The sequence below is a fragment of the Eschrichtius robustus genome, chromosome 19, assembly GCF_028021215.1.
Source record: "Eschrichtius robustus isolate mEscRob2 chromosome 19, mEscRob2.pri, whole genome shotgun sequence".
NCBI lineage: Eukaryota > Metazoa > Chordata > Mammalia > Artiodactyla > Eschrichtiidae > Eschrichtius > Eschrichtius robustus.
The window spans coordinates 61,656,456-61,673,009 of NC_090842.1; the positions used below are offsets into that span (position 1 = coordinate 61,656,456).

General features: G+C 49.0%; 1 protein-coding gene across 6 annotated transcripts in view; it reads left to right on the plus strand.

Annotated features, from left to right (window-relative positions):
• BICRA (BRD4 interacting chromatin remodeling complex associated protein) overlaps positions 1 to 16,554 on the plus strand; it is a 77,014-nt gene that overhangs the window by 11,477 nt on the left and 48,983 nt on the right. The window contains exon 1 of one of the 6 annotated variants that reach the window (XM_068528258.1): positions 6,950 to 7,035. The exons of the other annotated variants lie outside the window; for them this stretch is intronic. The gene's annotated coding sequence lies outside the window, so the exon portion shown is untranslated. Of the gene's footprint in view, positions 1 to 6,949; positions 7,036 to 16,554 lie in introns of those variants that run through there. 6 annotated transcript variants of the gene reach the window in all.

A 16,554-nucleotide genomic window follows, 5' to 3' on the forward strand; every position in this document is an offset into this window, starting at 1 on the left:
TCTGCATTGGTCACAGGGGACGCTGAGCCAACTTCTGGGCCTGAAGAGCCCCCGGCCAGACTCTGTAGCAGAACAGGGAGATTTATTTAAGGGAGTTCCTAACAGAAGTCTGCTTTAAGCAAATGAACAGTAAAATATATATACCCACACACATACATTAATATATGTTATATATTATTATACTTTATGTAATAATTTAGTGGTAAATTTAAACTTAGCAGTATAATAGGCATATAGTAAATGTATATATTATATACACATATATGCAAGTGCATATATATATATATATATATATATATATATATATCTGTATAAAATTCCCTTGTATTCCCATTCCCTTCCCTGGCCCAGTGCCCTGGCAAATTGTTCTGTGCCCTGGCAAATTGTTTGCTTGGTGTGGTGGATTTTGGCTTTCTACAGAGGATCCTGCTGTATTTCTCCTTCTGAGTCTTTTTCGCCCAGCACCCGCTTTCAGGCCTCCTGTGTTGTTACTTGGCCATTTGTCTGTTGCTTCTCCTGGCTGTGGGACTCCGTGCGGTGCAGTTATCATGGTTTGCTTAGAAGTTTCCCCAGGGCCAGACCCCCGGGTTGCCTTCCTCTCCCTGTTACAGCGAGAGGTGAAGTGCCTTGTCCAAGGTTACACAGCTAGCTGCTGGCAGAGCAGGGATTTGAATCCAGGCGCATCGTACTGGTTAATTCAGACCCACATAGCAGGCCTCCCTTGTTCCGGGCCTCAGAGCTCTGCACTCGGGACAGGGGAGGGGGGGTAAGCCCCAAACACACCCATTCTCCCTGCAAGGTGAGATCAGTTGTCTCAGGAGTGTCAGCTGGGCTGGTGGAGGCCAGGAGGAGGCATTGCTTCTGGGGTATGTTGGTGCATCAGGGTAGGCTTCCTGGAGGAGAGGGCTTCTGGGGGCAGGCTTTGGGCTCCACGCCATTTCCAGCAGAGAGAAACCTGGGATGCTTTGCACAAAGGCCAGTTGAAGCTTCACGGGGAAAGAGGGCCCAGGACACTGGGGCTGAGATCTGGGGTGCTTTGGTTTTGTTGATGGGAGGTAAGAGAAGGAGGGAGGCCAGGATGATCCAAAGTCACTGGCCTGAGTAACTGAGTGGATGTAGGTGCCCTTTCTTGAGATGCTGTAGTGGTGTCTATAGTTTGGGGAACACAAACCCCAGAGAGTAAAGCTCCAGCACCCTCTCGGCTGGTGGTGAGGTGCAGATGGAATGAATGAATGAACTGGAGGCATCACGAGTGAGAGACGGTGACACGGAGTGATGGCTGAAGTCCCAGGGATGGGGATGATTCCCCAGGGAGAGGACAGGAGAGGGTGGAGAATCAACTTAGGCGGCCACCCACGTGTAGGGAGGGGTAGGAGCTTCTTTGGCCAAAACAGAGAAAGAGGGAGGAGGGGCAGGATCAGGCACAATGAGCATCTCAGGAACAAAGTGGAAGAGTTTTTAGAAAGGCTTAACTTCCACGGACTTGAGGACAGGCTTCCTGGGTTGGATGCGGCTGTTCTGGAAGCAAAGATTTCCTGGGTTTGATGGGTTTGTAGGGACGGAAGCCAGACTGGAATATGGTGAGGAGTCATGAGAGAAGGATGGCTTCATGGATGGATGGATGGATGGATGGACGAAGGCAGGCAGGCAGATGGAGCTCTTGCAGCCAGAGATGGAAAAAAAAATCTTGCTACCCTTTATGGCTCCCTAGTGCCCTCAGGTGAAAGTCTAACCCTCACCTCCCCCCACAGAGCCCCATGGGTCTGGCCTGGGCTTATCTCCCTGACCTCATCTCCTGCCCTTTCACCTTGCTTTCTTCCCGCACCCAGCTTGTTCCTGCCTCCCCACCTTTGCCCTTGCCTCTGCTTGCCGTGATCTTCTCCCATTCCTTCCTGTCTCTGGGCTCCTCGTCCTGTCCTGAAGGCCTCTGCTTAAATACCGCCTCCTCTGGGAAGCCTTCCTTGACGACCCTGTCCAACTTCCTCCATGTCACGCAGTTTATTTCTGTGTGAGGATTCATCCCCCGGACCTGACTGGGAATGCGTCCAGGCTCAGTATTCACTGAATGAATGAGGGACCAGGCTTAGAGACTTTTAGGATCTGAGCAGGCTTAGAGAAAAGGAAAGGAGCGAAGGAAGATTCTAGAAGAAGAGGGAGGAGGGGGTGTGCTGGGTTGGGCTCAAGAGTGAAGTTTCCTTACAGGTCAGGAGGTGAGGAAGAGAGGGGTGTGAAGGCAGAAGAAAGATGTTTGTGCAGTTGGGAAGGAGTTCAGGAGGCCAGTGCAAACCTGCTTGGAGACAGGAGGGGGTGGCGGGAGGCTGGGGGCAGGAGAGGGGGAGGCCGGTGGTATTGCCAGCTGTTGGGAGGGCGAGAGCTTTGGCCGTCCTACCCCAGCTGGGAGAGGCAGCCACCTTTTATCTTTTCCAGGGCAAGGTCTTAAGAGCACGAGGTGGTCCTTAGTGTGGGGGAAGGAGGGCTCAGGTCTCTGCTCAGAGGCCTCCGACCTTTCCCCCAGAGAAACGCACGCTTGACTCTACATCCCAACCTTTGGCGGAGGATTTCAGGGGTGTTGTGGATCCAGTTAGGAGCTTTCCACAGCTCGTGACCATAGCAGCAATAATAATAACAGCCCATGCGGCCATGGGCACCAGTCTGGGGCCCTCACAAGTCCTGACTCAGTTACTCACGTTAGGACCTTAGGAGGTAGGTGCAGTGAGCATCCCCATTTTACAGATGAGGAAACTGAGGCACTGGGCAGTTAAGTGACTTGCCCAGAGTCACACATCTGCTAAAGGGTAAACTGGGGATCCCCCACCCCACCCCGGGGGGTGCAGTCTGGCCCCAAAGCCCAGGCTTTTCGCCATAAAGCCTCACTGTTTGCTTGTTACAGGGACCAGGACTGAAAGCCCACAGTCAGGAAGCTGCCTTTGCCCCGCCCCCCCTCCACTCTGCTTTTTGCCCTGGGATCCAGCTTGGGTCTCAGCTTAGCCAGTGGAGGCCCCGGCTCAGCAGGGTGCCGTCCCACCCTCCTCTTTCCCTTTTTACCCTCTGTGGTGTCTTCATTAACATAACCGTGGCGCCCTCCGGCTTCCTCGGATGTGTTTGTGAGTTTGTGAGCGAGCCCGGGTGGGTGACTGACGGGGAGACCTGCAAGGAAGGGGTCAGGACCCCGGAGGCCGATCTGGCCTGGAGGCAGCTGCGGGACTTGGAGCAGGGGCCCACCACCTCTCGCAGCCTCAGTTTCCCCATCAGCGAGGGGGGACCTGGTGCCTTCCTCTCGGAGGTTGCATAGATGACGTCACATGTCAACAGATGTGCTGCAAATTTACGGCAGTAACTGGCTTCCAAGGTGTGTCAACATTCAGAATATTTCAGACAGCAGCGCAGGCTGGATGAGGTGGAACAGCCCTCAGCCAGGCAGGGCAGCTCCCCTTCCCCAAATAGGCTAAAGATTTCTGCAGCAGATACTATTCCTGCTGCTAATATATCTTTGGCTGTTTTACACTAAGGAGGATACATAAGGATGGTCATTGCAGGTTAGCTTTTGCCCCACAATGAGTAAAGGGGAAAAAAAGGGGATGGTTTTTAGAGATTTTTGGAGGTTGGAATTGCAGATATGGGGTTGTAGATCGAGATGATCTGCGACATGGTGGGATGTCTGTGGAGTTTCATTGAGATAAGGTACCGCCTGGCACTTAATAAGCCCGTTGTAAGTGCTGGTTGCTGTTACTGTCACAGTGGTTGCTATTATTATCACTGACCGGCCTTTAGTCTGTACCTACTAAATCTGTGCAGACAGATTGGGCTGTGTTGCAGGTCAACAGTTTCTCAAACTTGAACGTGCACACGAATCCCTTGGGGAGCCTGTTCAAATGCGAGGTCTGATTCAGCGGGTCTGTGGCGGGCCTGAGACTCTGCATTTCTAGCAGGCTCCCAGGGGACCCTGAGGCCCCTCCTTTGAGTAGCAAGGGGTAGAGTGGTTTCCGGACGATTTCCGAGTTGCTTCAAGGGCCCTGCGCTGGATGCCGAGGCTAAGATCAGATTCCTTAACTCTTTGAGGTTTGCCAATTTGAGGGCAGATCTGTATGAATTAATTAGACACGGAAAAAAGTCATATATAACACTATGAAACTGTCCCCTTGTCCTGCCCTCTCCAGAGGAGCCCTCTGTGAGGAGTTTGGATGCGTTCTTTCTACCCCTCTATTCTGTGCATACATTTTTTTCTTCTTGATCACACGTACCACATGAATTATTCTACACCTTGCTTTTTAACTTGAACAAATGTCTTAGAATTACTTCCATGGCAGCAATCTAGAACTCCACTCTTTTTTTTTTTTAATTGAAGTATAGTTGATTTACAATGTTGTGTTAATTTCTGCTGTACAGCAAAGTGATTCAGTTATACGGATGTATTTACATTATTTTTCATAGTCTTTTCCATTATGGTTTATTACAGAACATTGAGTACAGTTTCCTGTGCTATACAGTAGGACCTTGTTTTTTAAAAATATTTATTTAATTAATTGATTTATTTATTTTTGGCTGTGTCGGGTCTTAGTTGTGGCACACGGGGTCTTCACTGCGGTGCATGGGCTTCTCTCCAGTTGTGGCACGCGCGGGCTCCAGAGCACGTGGGCTCAGTAGTTGCGGCGCTGCGGGCTTAGGTGTGGTGTGCGGGCTTAGTTGCCCCAAGGCATGTGGGATCCTAGCTCCCTGACCAGGGATCGAACCCACGTCCTCTGCATTGGAAGGCAGATTCTTAACCACTGGACCACTAAGGAAGTCCCCAGGACCTTGTTTTTTTTGTTGTTGTTGTTTTTGTTTGTTTGTTTTTTAAGTTTTTTTTTTTTTTTTTTTGGCTGCACTGTGCAGCATGTGGGATATTAGTTCCCCTACCAGGGATCAAACCCACATCCTCTGCACTGGCAGTGCAGAGTCTTAACCACTGGACCGCCGGGGAAGTCCCAGGACCTTGTTGTTTATCCATTCTGTATATAATAGTTTGCATCTGCTAATCCCAAACTCCCAATTCGTCCGTCCCTCACCCCTCCCCCCAGAACCCATTCTTTTAGCAAACTAAAGGAGAAGTAGTATTCCATAATTTATTTAACCTCTACTCTATGGATTTTTTTTTTTTTTGGTTCCAATTTTTACTGTGAGCCTATATATGTCTTTACATTTAAAGTGTGCTTACATTTAAAGTGTGTCTCTTGCAGACAGCAAATAGTCTATATCCTTTTGATGACTGGAATGTTGAGACCAGTGCCGTCCAGTTAGAAAATCCTAGCCACTTGTACGTTACTTAAAATTTTCTAGTAGCCACAGGAGAAAGAAATAGGGAAAATTAATGTGAATATATTTTATGCAACCTGTTCTATACAGAATACTATTATTTCAACATGTAATCAATCTAGAAGTCACTAATGAGATATTTTACAGTCTTTTTTATTGTGGTAAAATGCACGTGACATAAAAATCTCCCATTTTTACCATTTTTAAGTGCACAATTCAGTGGCATTGAGTATATTTGCAATGTTGTGTAACCATCACCGCTATCCATTTCCAGAACTTGTTCATCCTTCCAAACAGAAACTCTGTGCCCCTTAAACAATCATTCCCCATCCCCCTCTCCCACCACCTACTGGTAACCTCCATTCTACTTTCTTTCTCTGTGAATTTGACCACTTCTTCCTCATATAAGTGGAATCATACAGTATTTATCCTTCTGTGTCTGGCTTATTTCACTTACCATAATGTCTTCAAGGATAGTCATCACATCGTAGCATCTATCAGAATTTCCTTCCTTTTTAAGGCCGAATACTATTCCATTGTCTGAACAGACCACACTGTGTTTATCCATCCAATAATAGACAGACACTTGGGTTATTTCCACCTTTTGGATATTGCGAATAGCGCTGCCATAAACATCGGCATACAAGCATCTGAGTCTGCCTTCAGTGCTTTCGGATATATACCTAGGAGTGGAGTCGCTTGGTCATCTGGTAATTCTCTTTTTAACTTTTTGAGGAATCACTGTTGTCCACGGTGGCTGCACCATCTCACATTCCCACCAGTAACGCACAAGGGTTCCGATTTCTCCACATCCTCGCCAACACGTGTTGTAGAGTGTTTCCCCCCTTCCGCCCCTCACTGACTTTTTGAAATCCAGTGTGTATTTTCCACTCAGAACATCTTGTTGGACTAGCTCTGTTCCCAGGGCTGGGCAGTCACATGAGGCCTCTCTGAGTGGACGGTGCAGGGTTAGACCGTTCGTATTTGCCCTCATTACTGATGTGGCTGCATTGAAATCCTCTATCTTACTATTATTCATTTTTGGTTTATCTCTGGTGTTCTTTGTTCCTTATTCTCTCGTTTCCTGCCTCCTTTAGATTAATTGAGTAATTTGGCCTTCCATCTTATCTCCATTAAGAGCTGATTCATGCTACCTCTTTATTACCCTAGAGTTTCCATTCTGCGTCTTTGACCGGGACCTGGGCTCTGATCCTGAGTGAGATGGGAGCCATGGCAGGCTTTTGAGCAGGGGAGTGACCTGACCTGACATTTTTGTATCCACACCTGCAGTTGCTTGTGCAAGAGCGTTTCTGCTGGCCAGATTCCTGGAAGAGGACTTGCTAAGGCAAAGGGAAGCGTGTGCTAAGGTTTGAGGAGGCCCTGGCAAATGGCATTCCAGAAAGGCCTCACTGTTCTCATCCCTTGCAAACAGCAGCCAGAATTTACTGAGTGGCTGCTTGGTGCCAGGCCAGGCCCTAGAGATGCTGGCGAGAATCAGCCCAAGTCCTGCTACTTAAATAACTCTTGGTCCTGGAAACGCAGGGCAGTCTCTGGAGCGGCCTCTGAGCTCAAAGGAAGATGAAGCTTTCAGAGGAACCAAAAAAGGAGAGGCCAGAGGCTATTCTAGGTGGCAGAAGGAGGCCTGGCACAGCCCTGGTGTGAGCTCTGGCTGGACCAAGACGTGGACTGTATGGGCCTGGAGACTGCACGTGTGGGCTCCCCATCCACGTGGGACGTACCGAGGTACAGCTAAGGAGTCAAATAATAGTACCTCCCCCTTGGGGCTTGTCTGGGAGCGTTCAGCAGGAAGCAGACAGCACACGGGTTGTTGTTTGACTGACTTATCCCCGTTGGGAGGGGATCAGCATCCGGAACGGGTCGGCCTGACCTAGGGACAGGCGTGATCTATGCTTTGGACACGTTTAGGCCCTGTGGCAGATAGACTTGGACTTGGAGCCCCAGCTGTCTCCTTCTTCAGGCCAGCTGCGCCAGGCCTCTGTTAGAAGAGGATAAATAAGAGTAGAAGCTGCTTCTCAGGAGAGCGATGAGGGTCAGGCAATGAGATGGTGGCCACACGGAGCTCAGGGCCCTCCTGGACCAGAGGAGGGTTCCATCAAGGTTAGCCACTATTATTATTATTGCTGCTGTTGTTGTTGTCATTGTTGTTGATTTAAGGCTTATAGGCAACAGCCAGATCCTTCCAGACCCACCCCCCCCAGGACTGAGACCCCCTGGAGAAATGACGTCAGTTGCTCGGGGTCAGGAAATTGCAGAGCAGGGATTTGAAGCCAGGTTTGTCTGACCTGAGCTCAGGGGCTCCCTGCTTCCAGGCCTTGGGGGAGCCTTGGGCTTAGCACAAAGACTCTTCCCTTCTTAGATCAACCAGCGAGCAAGGCGCGCTATCACAGTAACACCACCTCCATCAGTAATGATAACGGCAGCTCGCCCGCAGTGACTCAACAGGCAGCAGGACCTGACCCGAAGCCAAGCTATTTGTAGTCTGTCTTTGCTCATCATGGGAATATTCATACATTTGGCTGCAGAAATATTAAGTGTTTGATTACTGGGTGGCGTCTCCCAGCTGATCGTGGGTGTTCCGTCATAGACAGGTGCGCGTCCCAGCACCTGGCAGAGTCTGAAAAAGAATCTGCTTTTTGGAAAGCATCTCCCCTCAAAGGTTTTGAATAAAGGCTCTTGGACCTCTTAGAATATGTATTGTGTCTCGCGCTTGCCCACCCCGCAGGGTGCATGTTGCCTGTACTGTTTGGCGACGCTGGATGGTGTTTACTCTTCAGATTCCGCGCTCCTCGCCAGACGATGCAGAATGAGCAGACACATCGAGCCCTGATGGGCTCCAAAGGCGAGGAAGCCGGGTGGGTGGTAGGAGTGGGCAGGGAGGCTTCTGGAAGCCTGTTCCCCGAAAGCTGGGAGCCTGGAGGCTGTGCTGGGCCGCGACTGGTGATGAGGGAGGAAGGGGGAACGTGATGATGGGCCAGACTGGGGCCTGCCCTGTGATAGCATGCTCCTTGCACGGCTGGACACGGTGTCAAGGGAACCAGGAGAGAAGCCAGGCCCTGGAAACGGGCAGCAGAGGAATTAAGGGCAGATTTTATTCACTTTTGTCTCCAGCCCGTCCCGCTCTGCCGAGCCCTCCACTGGGTTGTCTCAGAGGCACCTCAGACTTAACACGTCGGACCCCTCACCCCCACCCCCCAAACAAACAAACAAAAGTAAAGCCTGCCCCCTCCAGTTCGTCACCATCTTGGTCCATCCTCCCAGTGGCCTGGGTCAGGTACTTTGGCATCATCCTTGACTCTTTTTAAATTTTATTTATTTATTTATTTATTTATTTATGGCTGCTGCTCGGCTTGCGGGATCTTAGTTCCCCAACCTGGGATCAGACCCAGGCTGCAGCAGTGAAAACGCCGAGTCCTAACCACTGGACCACCAGGGAACTCCCAATTTTAATTTTTCTTATTGTGATAAACAACACGTGACATAAAACTTACCATCTTAGGCCCTTTTTAGTCACATTGTTCTGCGGATGCCCCTTATCCTCCTGTCTTCTGCACCCCGTCAGTCCAGCAGCGTAGCCTGTGAGCTCTGCCTGCGGAAGATCTCCACCTTCTGGCCTGTCTCCCCACCCCCGCTGCGCCCACCCCGGTCCAGCCACCATCACCTCCGGCCTGGACCATCTCAGTCTCCTCCTCCTGGGGCTCCCTCCATCCCCTGCCCCGCACCGGCTATTTCCCTCACTCAGCCAACCGGACCCTGTTGTAACCTGAGTCAGCTCACGGCCCTTCTCTGCTCAGAGCCCTCCCGCGCTCCCGCTCCCATAGCTCAGAGTAAAAGCCCAAGAACTCCGCTCACCGGTGCACTGACCACTGGGTAGCTGTGAGTGTCAAAAAAAAAAAAACCACACTGGATTTCAAAGACTTCGAAGGAAGGGGGAAAACAGTCAGCTCCCCATTAATACTATTTTTATATTGATGACACGTTGAAATGATCATGTTTGTATATATCATATTACATAAAATGTATTCTTGAAATTAGCATATGTTAAATTCACCTCTTCTTTCCACTCGAAAATTTAGAATGACATATGTGGCTTGCATCGCCTTTCTGGGGGGCAGCACTGGTTTAGAAGGCACCTCCCCTATTGGGTTGTCGGAGGGGTGAATGAATGAACATACGTAAAGCTTTGAGGACAGTGCCTGATATGTCTAATGCAACATGTTACCTGTTATTGCTTTTTTTTTTTTTTAATTTTTATTTATTTATTTATTTATTTATTTATTTGGCTGTGTTGGGTCTTCGTCTCTGTGCGAGGGCTTTCTCTAGTTGCGGCAAGCGGGGGCCACTCTTTATCGTGGTGCGCGGGCCTCCCACCACCGTGGCCTCTCCTGTTGCGGAGCATAGGCTCCAGACGCGCAGGCTCAGTAGTTGTGGCTCACGGGCCCCGTCGCTCCGTGGCATGTGGGATCTTCCCAGACCAGGGCTCGAACCCGTGTCCCCTGCATTAGCAGGCAGACTCTCAACCACTGCGCCACCAGGAAAGCCCCTGTTATTGCTTTTTAATTGTGGGAAAATGTGCATACCATAAAATTTACCATTTTCACCATTTTTAAGTGTCCAGTTCAGTGGCAGTAACTACATTTATGGTGTTGTGCAACCATCACCTGTATCCATTTCCAGAACTTTTTCGTCATTCCAAACAGAAACTCAGTACCCATTAAACAATAACTCCCCGTTCTCCCCTCCCACCAGCCCCTTGTAACCTCTCATCTACTTTCTGTTTCCATGAATTTGCCTATTTTATGCACCTCATTTAAAAAAATTTTTTATTTTATTTTATTTTTTTATCTTTTGGCTGCGCCCTGCGGCATGTGGGATCTTAGCTCCCCGACCAGGGATGGAACCCGTGCCCCCTGCAGTGGAAGCGCAGAGAGTCTTATCCACTGGACCGCCAGGGAGGTCCCGTATGGTCTCATTGAAATGGAATCATACCGTATTTGTCCTTTTGAGTCTGAGTTATTTCACTTAGCATAATGTTGCCAAGGTTCATCGATAAGGTAGCATGTATCAGAATTTCATTCCTTTCCAAGACTGAATAATACTCCGGTGAGTGGCTGTACCGCATTTTGTTTCTGCATCCCTCAGGTGATGGGCACGTGGGTTGTTTCTGCCTTTTAGCTGATATTATTTTTAGTGCATGATCTGACCCCTGGCTTTCTATCTATCTATCTAACCTCATGTCCCACTAACTACTCTCCCCCTTACTCACTCCGCTTCAGCCTCACTGGCCTCCTTCCTTGACTCAGACACGCATCCACCTCAGGGCCTTTGCGGTTGCTATTCCTTTGCTCCGTGATTCCCTCCCTCCCCCTCCTCAATCAAGCCTGCCTTTATTACTCTAGTTAAAATTACAAACACCTTGTCCTTCTTTTTCATTGCTTTTCCTCCACAGCACTTAGCAACTTCTGACACAATATTTATTTTACATTTATATTGATTTTACATGTCATAATCTTTTATAACATTTGTATTTTAAATATTGATAAATAATTCTATACATGACATATATATTCTAATATCTATTAAGTATTTATTCAATAAATAAAAGCTAAATACATGTAAATTAAATATTTGTAAATACTTAGTATAATCTGTTATATTGTTCTTTCTTTATTTCCCTCCTGACCCTCCTCAAAAATGTAAGCTCCACGTGAACAGGGATCTCTTGTTCTGTTCACAGCCATCCCTCCAGCTTCTAGAACAGAGCCTGGCACGCAGCACATATCCCAGGCCTTAATTGCTGAATGGATGAATATTTCGTGAATGAGGAACCCGGGAGGATGTGAATGAGCCAAAAGAAAGTGTGTTAATCGGGGAGAGGAGAGGAAGTTGGGAAGAGCAGGAAAAGGGCCCCGAGGCTTAAAAGCTGGTGTGATCAGGCCCTGGGTTAGTGTGAGGGACACTAGGGAACAGGCTGGCAGAAGAGACACAGTGAGTGCTTTGGGGGGGGGGTGGGGGTCTGAACTTTACCTGAAATGTGGTTCCCTCATTTGCTGGGTAACCCTGAGTCAGTGACTTGCCCTCTCTGGGCCTCATTGCCTCATCTGTAAAAAGGGAGAAGAGCAGCTGTTTGTTCATGAATGCAACATGAACATACACATTTCCTGCATTCCTGCCATGTGCCGGGCACTGTGGTAGATGAGGCAGGCAGCGTCCTCACCCTCATTGATCTATTCCAGGCCCCCACCTCCAGGGTCATGTAGAATTAAGCACTGTGGTGGCCTGTGGTGAACTGCAGTTCCCGTCGTCAGGTTAGCTGTAGGCGTCAGCTTTCCTCATCGGTAAGGAAGGGATAGAGGTACCCACCGTGCATGGTTGTCATGGAAGCCCTGTACCCCGTTTATGGTAATGGCGATTTCTAAATGAGGGCTTTGTTATTGGTGTGGTCTTGGGCTCGAGATGCAACTTGGACCCTTCATCGTGGAGCTTATGTTTCTTTTCTTTTCTTTTTTTTTTTTTTTTTGACCACGCCACGCAGCTTGCGGGATTTTAGTTCCCCGACCAGGGATTGAACCTGGGCGCCCCAGGCAGTGAAAGTGCTCAGTCCTAACCACTGGACCGCCAGGGAATTCCCATGGAGCTTATGTTTCTTTTCAAAATATGAACTTGACGTGGCTTAGAACGCATTTTGTGGATGCGTAAATCTCTGGCCTTGAACGTGGCCCTGATGCTTCACTAGGCTTTTCTGAGTTGGGCACACCTGTTGTACTGTGAGGCGTCCAGAGACTCAGTTTCCTCTCCTCTCCTCTCTGGAACTTCAGCAAAAGATTCTTCGTTCAGCAGGCTGCTGAGTTAACCAACCTTCATTTGGGGGGGTGTGTAAGTTAGCACAGGTCATGCTAGCTGCTGTAACAAATAAGCCCTTTATTCTCAGTGGCTTCAGTGTACTAAGTGGCTTCAAAGCATTTTTCTCACACATGTTATAGACCAGTGAGGGTGCTTCTGGTGGGGCAACCTCATGTGAACTCATTGAGAGAACCAGACTCCTTCCCTAGAGTGGCTTTGCCCTCCCCTAAGTCTGTGGAGTCCACTGTAGGTGAAGAAGTGTGGAGGGATGTCTTTTGTGCCGGGCCTGGAAAGTACGAATGTCACTTCCACCTACGTTCTGTTGGCCAGGATTCAGTCATGTGACCACACCCAGCTACAAGGGTTGCTGGGAAATGTAGTCCAGGGAAAGAATGGTTGGGGGAAACATACAGCAGTCTTCACCATAGTGGGTGTGTATTTGTAGATGCCCAGTTGGCCAGTGGAATGAGTGGGAAGGTCTCAGATCTATGGGAGGGGGCATCTGGATTAGCTGTTTTCCTGACCTTTGGACCTGCAGTCTCTGATAAGACATATATTTCACACCATGATCCAGGAGGGATACACACACACACACACACCTGAAACAAAGTTTTGTGGAACGCTTAGCTGCACCACCTTTGAGTCATTCAATATGTTTTTTCAATTTTACTCTGTTCTTTTTCCTTCATTTGTTTCAGTGATGGTTGAGACTCACTATACTGATTTCATCACTGCTCAAATTTTCCAACTCACAATTTGAAAAGGGCTGAAAATGAAAGTAGAAATGTGAGGAACCGTATGGGCAACTTCTACACTCCTGAGAGAGTACCACCTCAGTTCCCCATGTGTCCCAAGCCCAGTTCCAGAAGCGCGTTGGAGGCATTGGGGCAATTCTGGAAGGTTAGAACACTTAGAACAAAATCTACTCGCTTCCCATGCTTACTGCCCCACCCCCCCAGCTACTTCTCTGACATCCTTTCCAGTGCCCTCCACCCACCTCACAATGATCTAGTTGTTCTTGGTGCCTATCAGGCACATTCCTGCCTTAGGGCCTTTGCACTCACTGTTCCCTCAGCCTGGGATGCTTTTCCCCCATCTATTTGCATGGCTCCCTTCATTTCAGTCTCTGCTTCAGTGTCACATGTATTGACCACCCTGTTTTAAAACTAAAGCCTCCCCTTCCCCATCATTCCCTTATCCTGCCTTTTGAGCTCCTCCTGGCCACTTGCCACTAGCCAATATCACGTCATAGATGACTTTGTTTACCAACTGATGGTTTGCTTCTTCCACGAGAATTTAGCTCTGTGAGGGGTCTCCCAGGGCCTGGGGCATAGTAGGTGTTCACTGAATATTTGTTGAGTGAATGAATGCAAATGTTTTGGTTTTGTGTTTTTTTTCTCCCTGCCCAGTGGGAAAGCAGCTTCCTCTCATCAGCATTTGGGGAAGGTGAATTGTCCGAAGGGTGTTGTAAGAGAGGGTCTGGGTGGGGGTCGGGTGGGAGGGAGAGAACCGAGCTGGGAAAGCTGTTCCCAAGAATTCCGTGGAATCAATAGCTTGGTTGCTTGACATGAGAACATATGTCTATAGATTATTATTTCATAAAAGAATCGCTTAGGAACTGTGTGGGTTTTTCTGTCCCCCCTGCTGAAATAACAGTCCTAAATCTCACCTCTTAACCAACTTAACCTCCCAAGGCACTGCAGAGCGTGGCGGGGCAGAGGGGGGTTCCCTCAGGTCCCTCTGGCCTGATTTGCTCTGTGTGTGTGTGTGTGTTCACTTTTTGTTGAAGTCTAAAGGTTTCTTTGTTTGCTTGGTTTTGTGTTTTGAAGTATAAAGGTATTTCTGCCTCCGAAATTAGCACTTTACACACTTAGAAAATTCTACAAACCCAGCACATTTCACATGCCTTTGTGGTTTCTGTGTTTTCTTGCCCATTTTTGGCTTTGGTGGGTTTTGGGGGGCGGGGTGTGGTGGATGGAATGAGAGGCTAAAGCTTCATCTCACCTCTCACACGTGGCGCCCCCATCCCAGGGCCAGTAGTGGGTACAGAGGGAAGTGACCCAGGGACGCGCTGGGGGTGTCCCACCTGGGTCATGTAGGCCACCCAGGAAATTCAGCCAGGACTGGAGGCGGGGGTCCGGGCGCTGCCCCGTGCGTTTGGGGGGCGGGGGCCGTGCTGAGGGAACATGTTCTGGGAGGATGTGCAGCCTGGTAAGTGCAGGTTGGGAGTCACGGTCCGGGTGGGGGTGGGGGTGGGGATGGGCCATGTGACCAGTTCGTTCCTCCCGCTCTCCCTCCCTCCCTCCCTCTCTCCTTCCCTCCCTCCCTCCCTCCCTCCCTCCCTCCCTCAATCCCTCCATCCTTCCCTCCCTCCCTCCTTCCCTCTCCCTCCCTCCTTCCCTCTCCCTCCCTCCCTCCCTCCCTCTCTCTCTCCCTCCCTCCATCCCTCCTTCCCTCCCTCCCTCCCTCAATCCCTCCATCCCTCCCTCCCTCCCTCCCTCTCTCCCTCCCTCCCTCCCTCCCTCAATCCCTCCATCCCTCCCTCCCTCCCTCCTTCCCTCCCTCCCTCCCTTCCTCCCTTCCTCCCTTCCTTCCCTTTTTCCTTGCTTAAAATTTTGAGCAGCTTTATTGAGATATAATTCACATACCATAAAATTCCCCCATTTAAAGCATACAGTTCAGTGGTTTTCTGGTACATTCCCAGAGTTGTGCAGCCATCCCCACAATCTGGTTCCGGAACATTTTCATCCCCCCAAATGGAAACCCCATATCCTTAACAGTTGCTCCCCATTCCCCCTTCCATCCAGCCCCTGGCAACCCCTAACCTGCTTTCTGTCTCATGAATTTGCCTGTTCTGGACATTTTCTATAAATAGAACCCTATGCTATGTGGCCTTTTGGGTCTGGCTTTCATGCAGTGTGTTTTCAAGGTTCATCCATGTTATAGCGTGTGTCAGAGCTTCATTCCTTTTTTTTTTTTTTTTTCTTTTTAAACATTGAGATATTTGCATACCATTAATTTCTCCCCTTTAAACGTACAATTCAGTGGGTTTTAGTACATTTACAGAGTTGTGCAGCCATCCTCACAATCTAGTTCTAGAACAATTTCATCACCCAAAAGGAAACCCTGTATATTTTCCCCTAATCCCTGGCAACCATTAATCTACTTTGTCTTTGGGGACTTGCCTTTTCTGAACATTCGTACAAATGGAATCGTGCAAGATGTGGTCTTTTGTGTCTGGCTGCTTTCATTTCATGTATTGTTTCCAAGGTTCATCCACGTTGTAGCATGGATCAGTGCTTCATTCCTTTTTTATGGCTGAATAATATTCCGTTGTACAAATGTACCACATCTGGTTTATCCACTTGTCAATTGGTGGACATTTGGGTTGTTTCCACTTTTTTCAACTATGAATAAAGCTGCTTGGTGGCTGTTTCTTCAGTCGAGGTGGAAGATGGCATTTCCAGCCACCCCCTGCCCAGGCCTGTTCTTCCTTTGTGTGCTTACAGGTACACAGGCTTCCCCTTCCTCTCTCCCTCCCCCTCCTCCCCTTCCTCTTTTCCTTTCTCTTCCTAGTCTTCCTGTTCTTCCTGTGTTGTTATCTCCCCCTCCCCCAGCCTCAGCCAAGGGCTCAGGAGTCTGGAAATCATTTCCAGGGGGCCCTGGGCAGTCCCACAGGGCGGTTCTGCTCTCCCAGCAGGGAAGCCTCAGCCCTGCCTGGCCTCCCACCCCTGCGAGGGAACAGAGGAGGAACCTGATCCTTCTAATCCGGCCCCAGGGGACGTGTGTGGGGACAGGGCCACATGTAGGAAACAGCTTTCCTTTGGGGCTTAAAAAAAGTTTTTTTTCTTTTTTTAAATAGGAACAATGCGCGCAAGTAGAAAAACTCAGTAGAAAACTCGAATAATATCAGAGATTTCTAGTGAAAAGTCTCCCTCCCTCTCCCAACACCCAGCTATCTGTACCCACATCCTCTTCCCAGAGGTAAATGGTTATAGTTTGGGGGCCTCTTTTCAAACAGACATTCTGTGCATGTGTAAGCATCTCTCCCTCTCTCTCTCTCTCTCTCTCTCCTTCTCCCTCCTTCCCTCCCTCCCTCTCTCTTCATGCCCCACCCCCCCATTTTTTAAGGCACTAATGACAAGTTATTCTAACACTGTTCTGCCCTTTGCCTTTAGCTTTTAATGATATATCCTGGAGGTTCTAACTTGTCAAGTTCTGTGTCTTTCTCAGCTGCATGGTATTTATTCCATTGGAGGGCCCTAACTTGCTGAACCAGTCCCCATCTGCTGGACACTTAGGTTAGTTCTAGGCTATCACAAACAAGACTACAGTGAGGTACCGTGTGTACAGCTGTTGATTTGCATGAATGTGAGTAATGTGAGTACAGTGTAAGTTAAA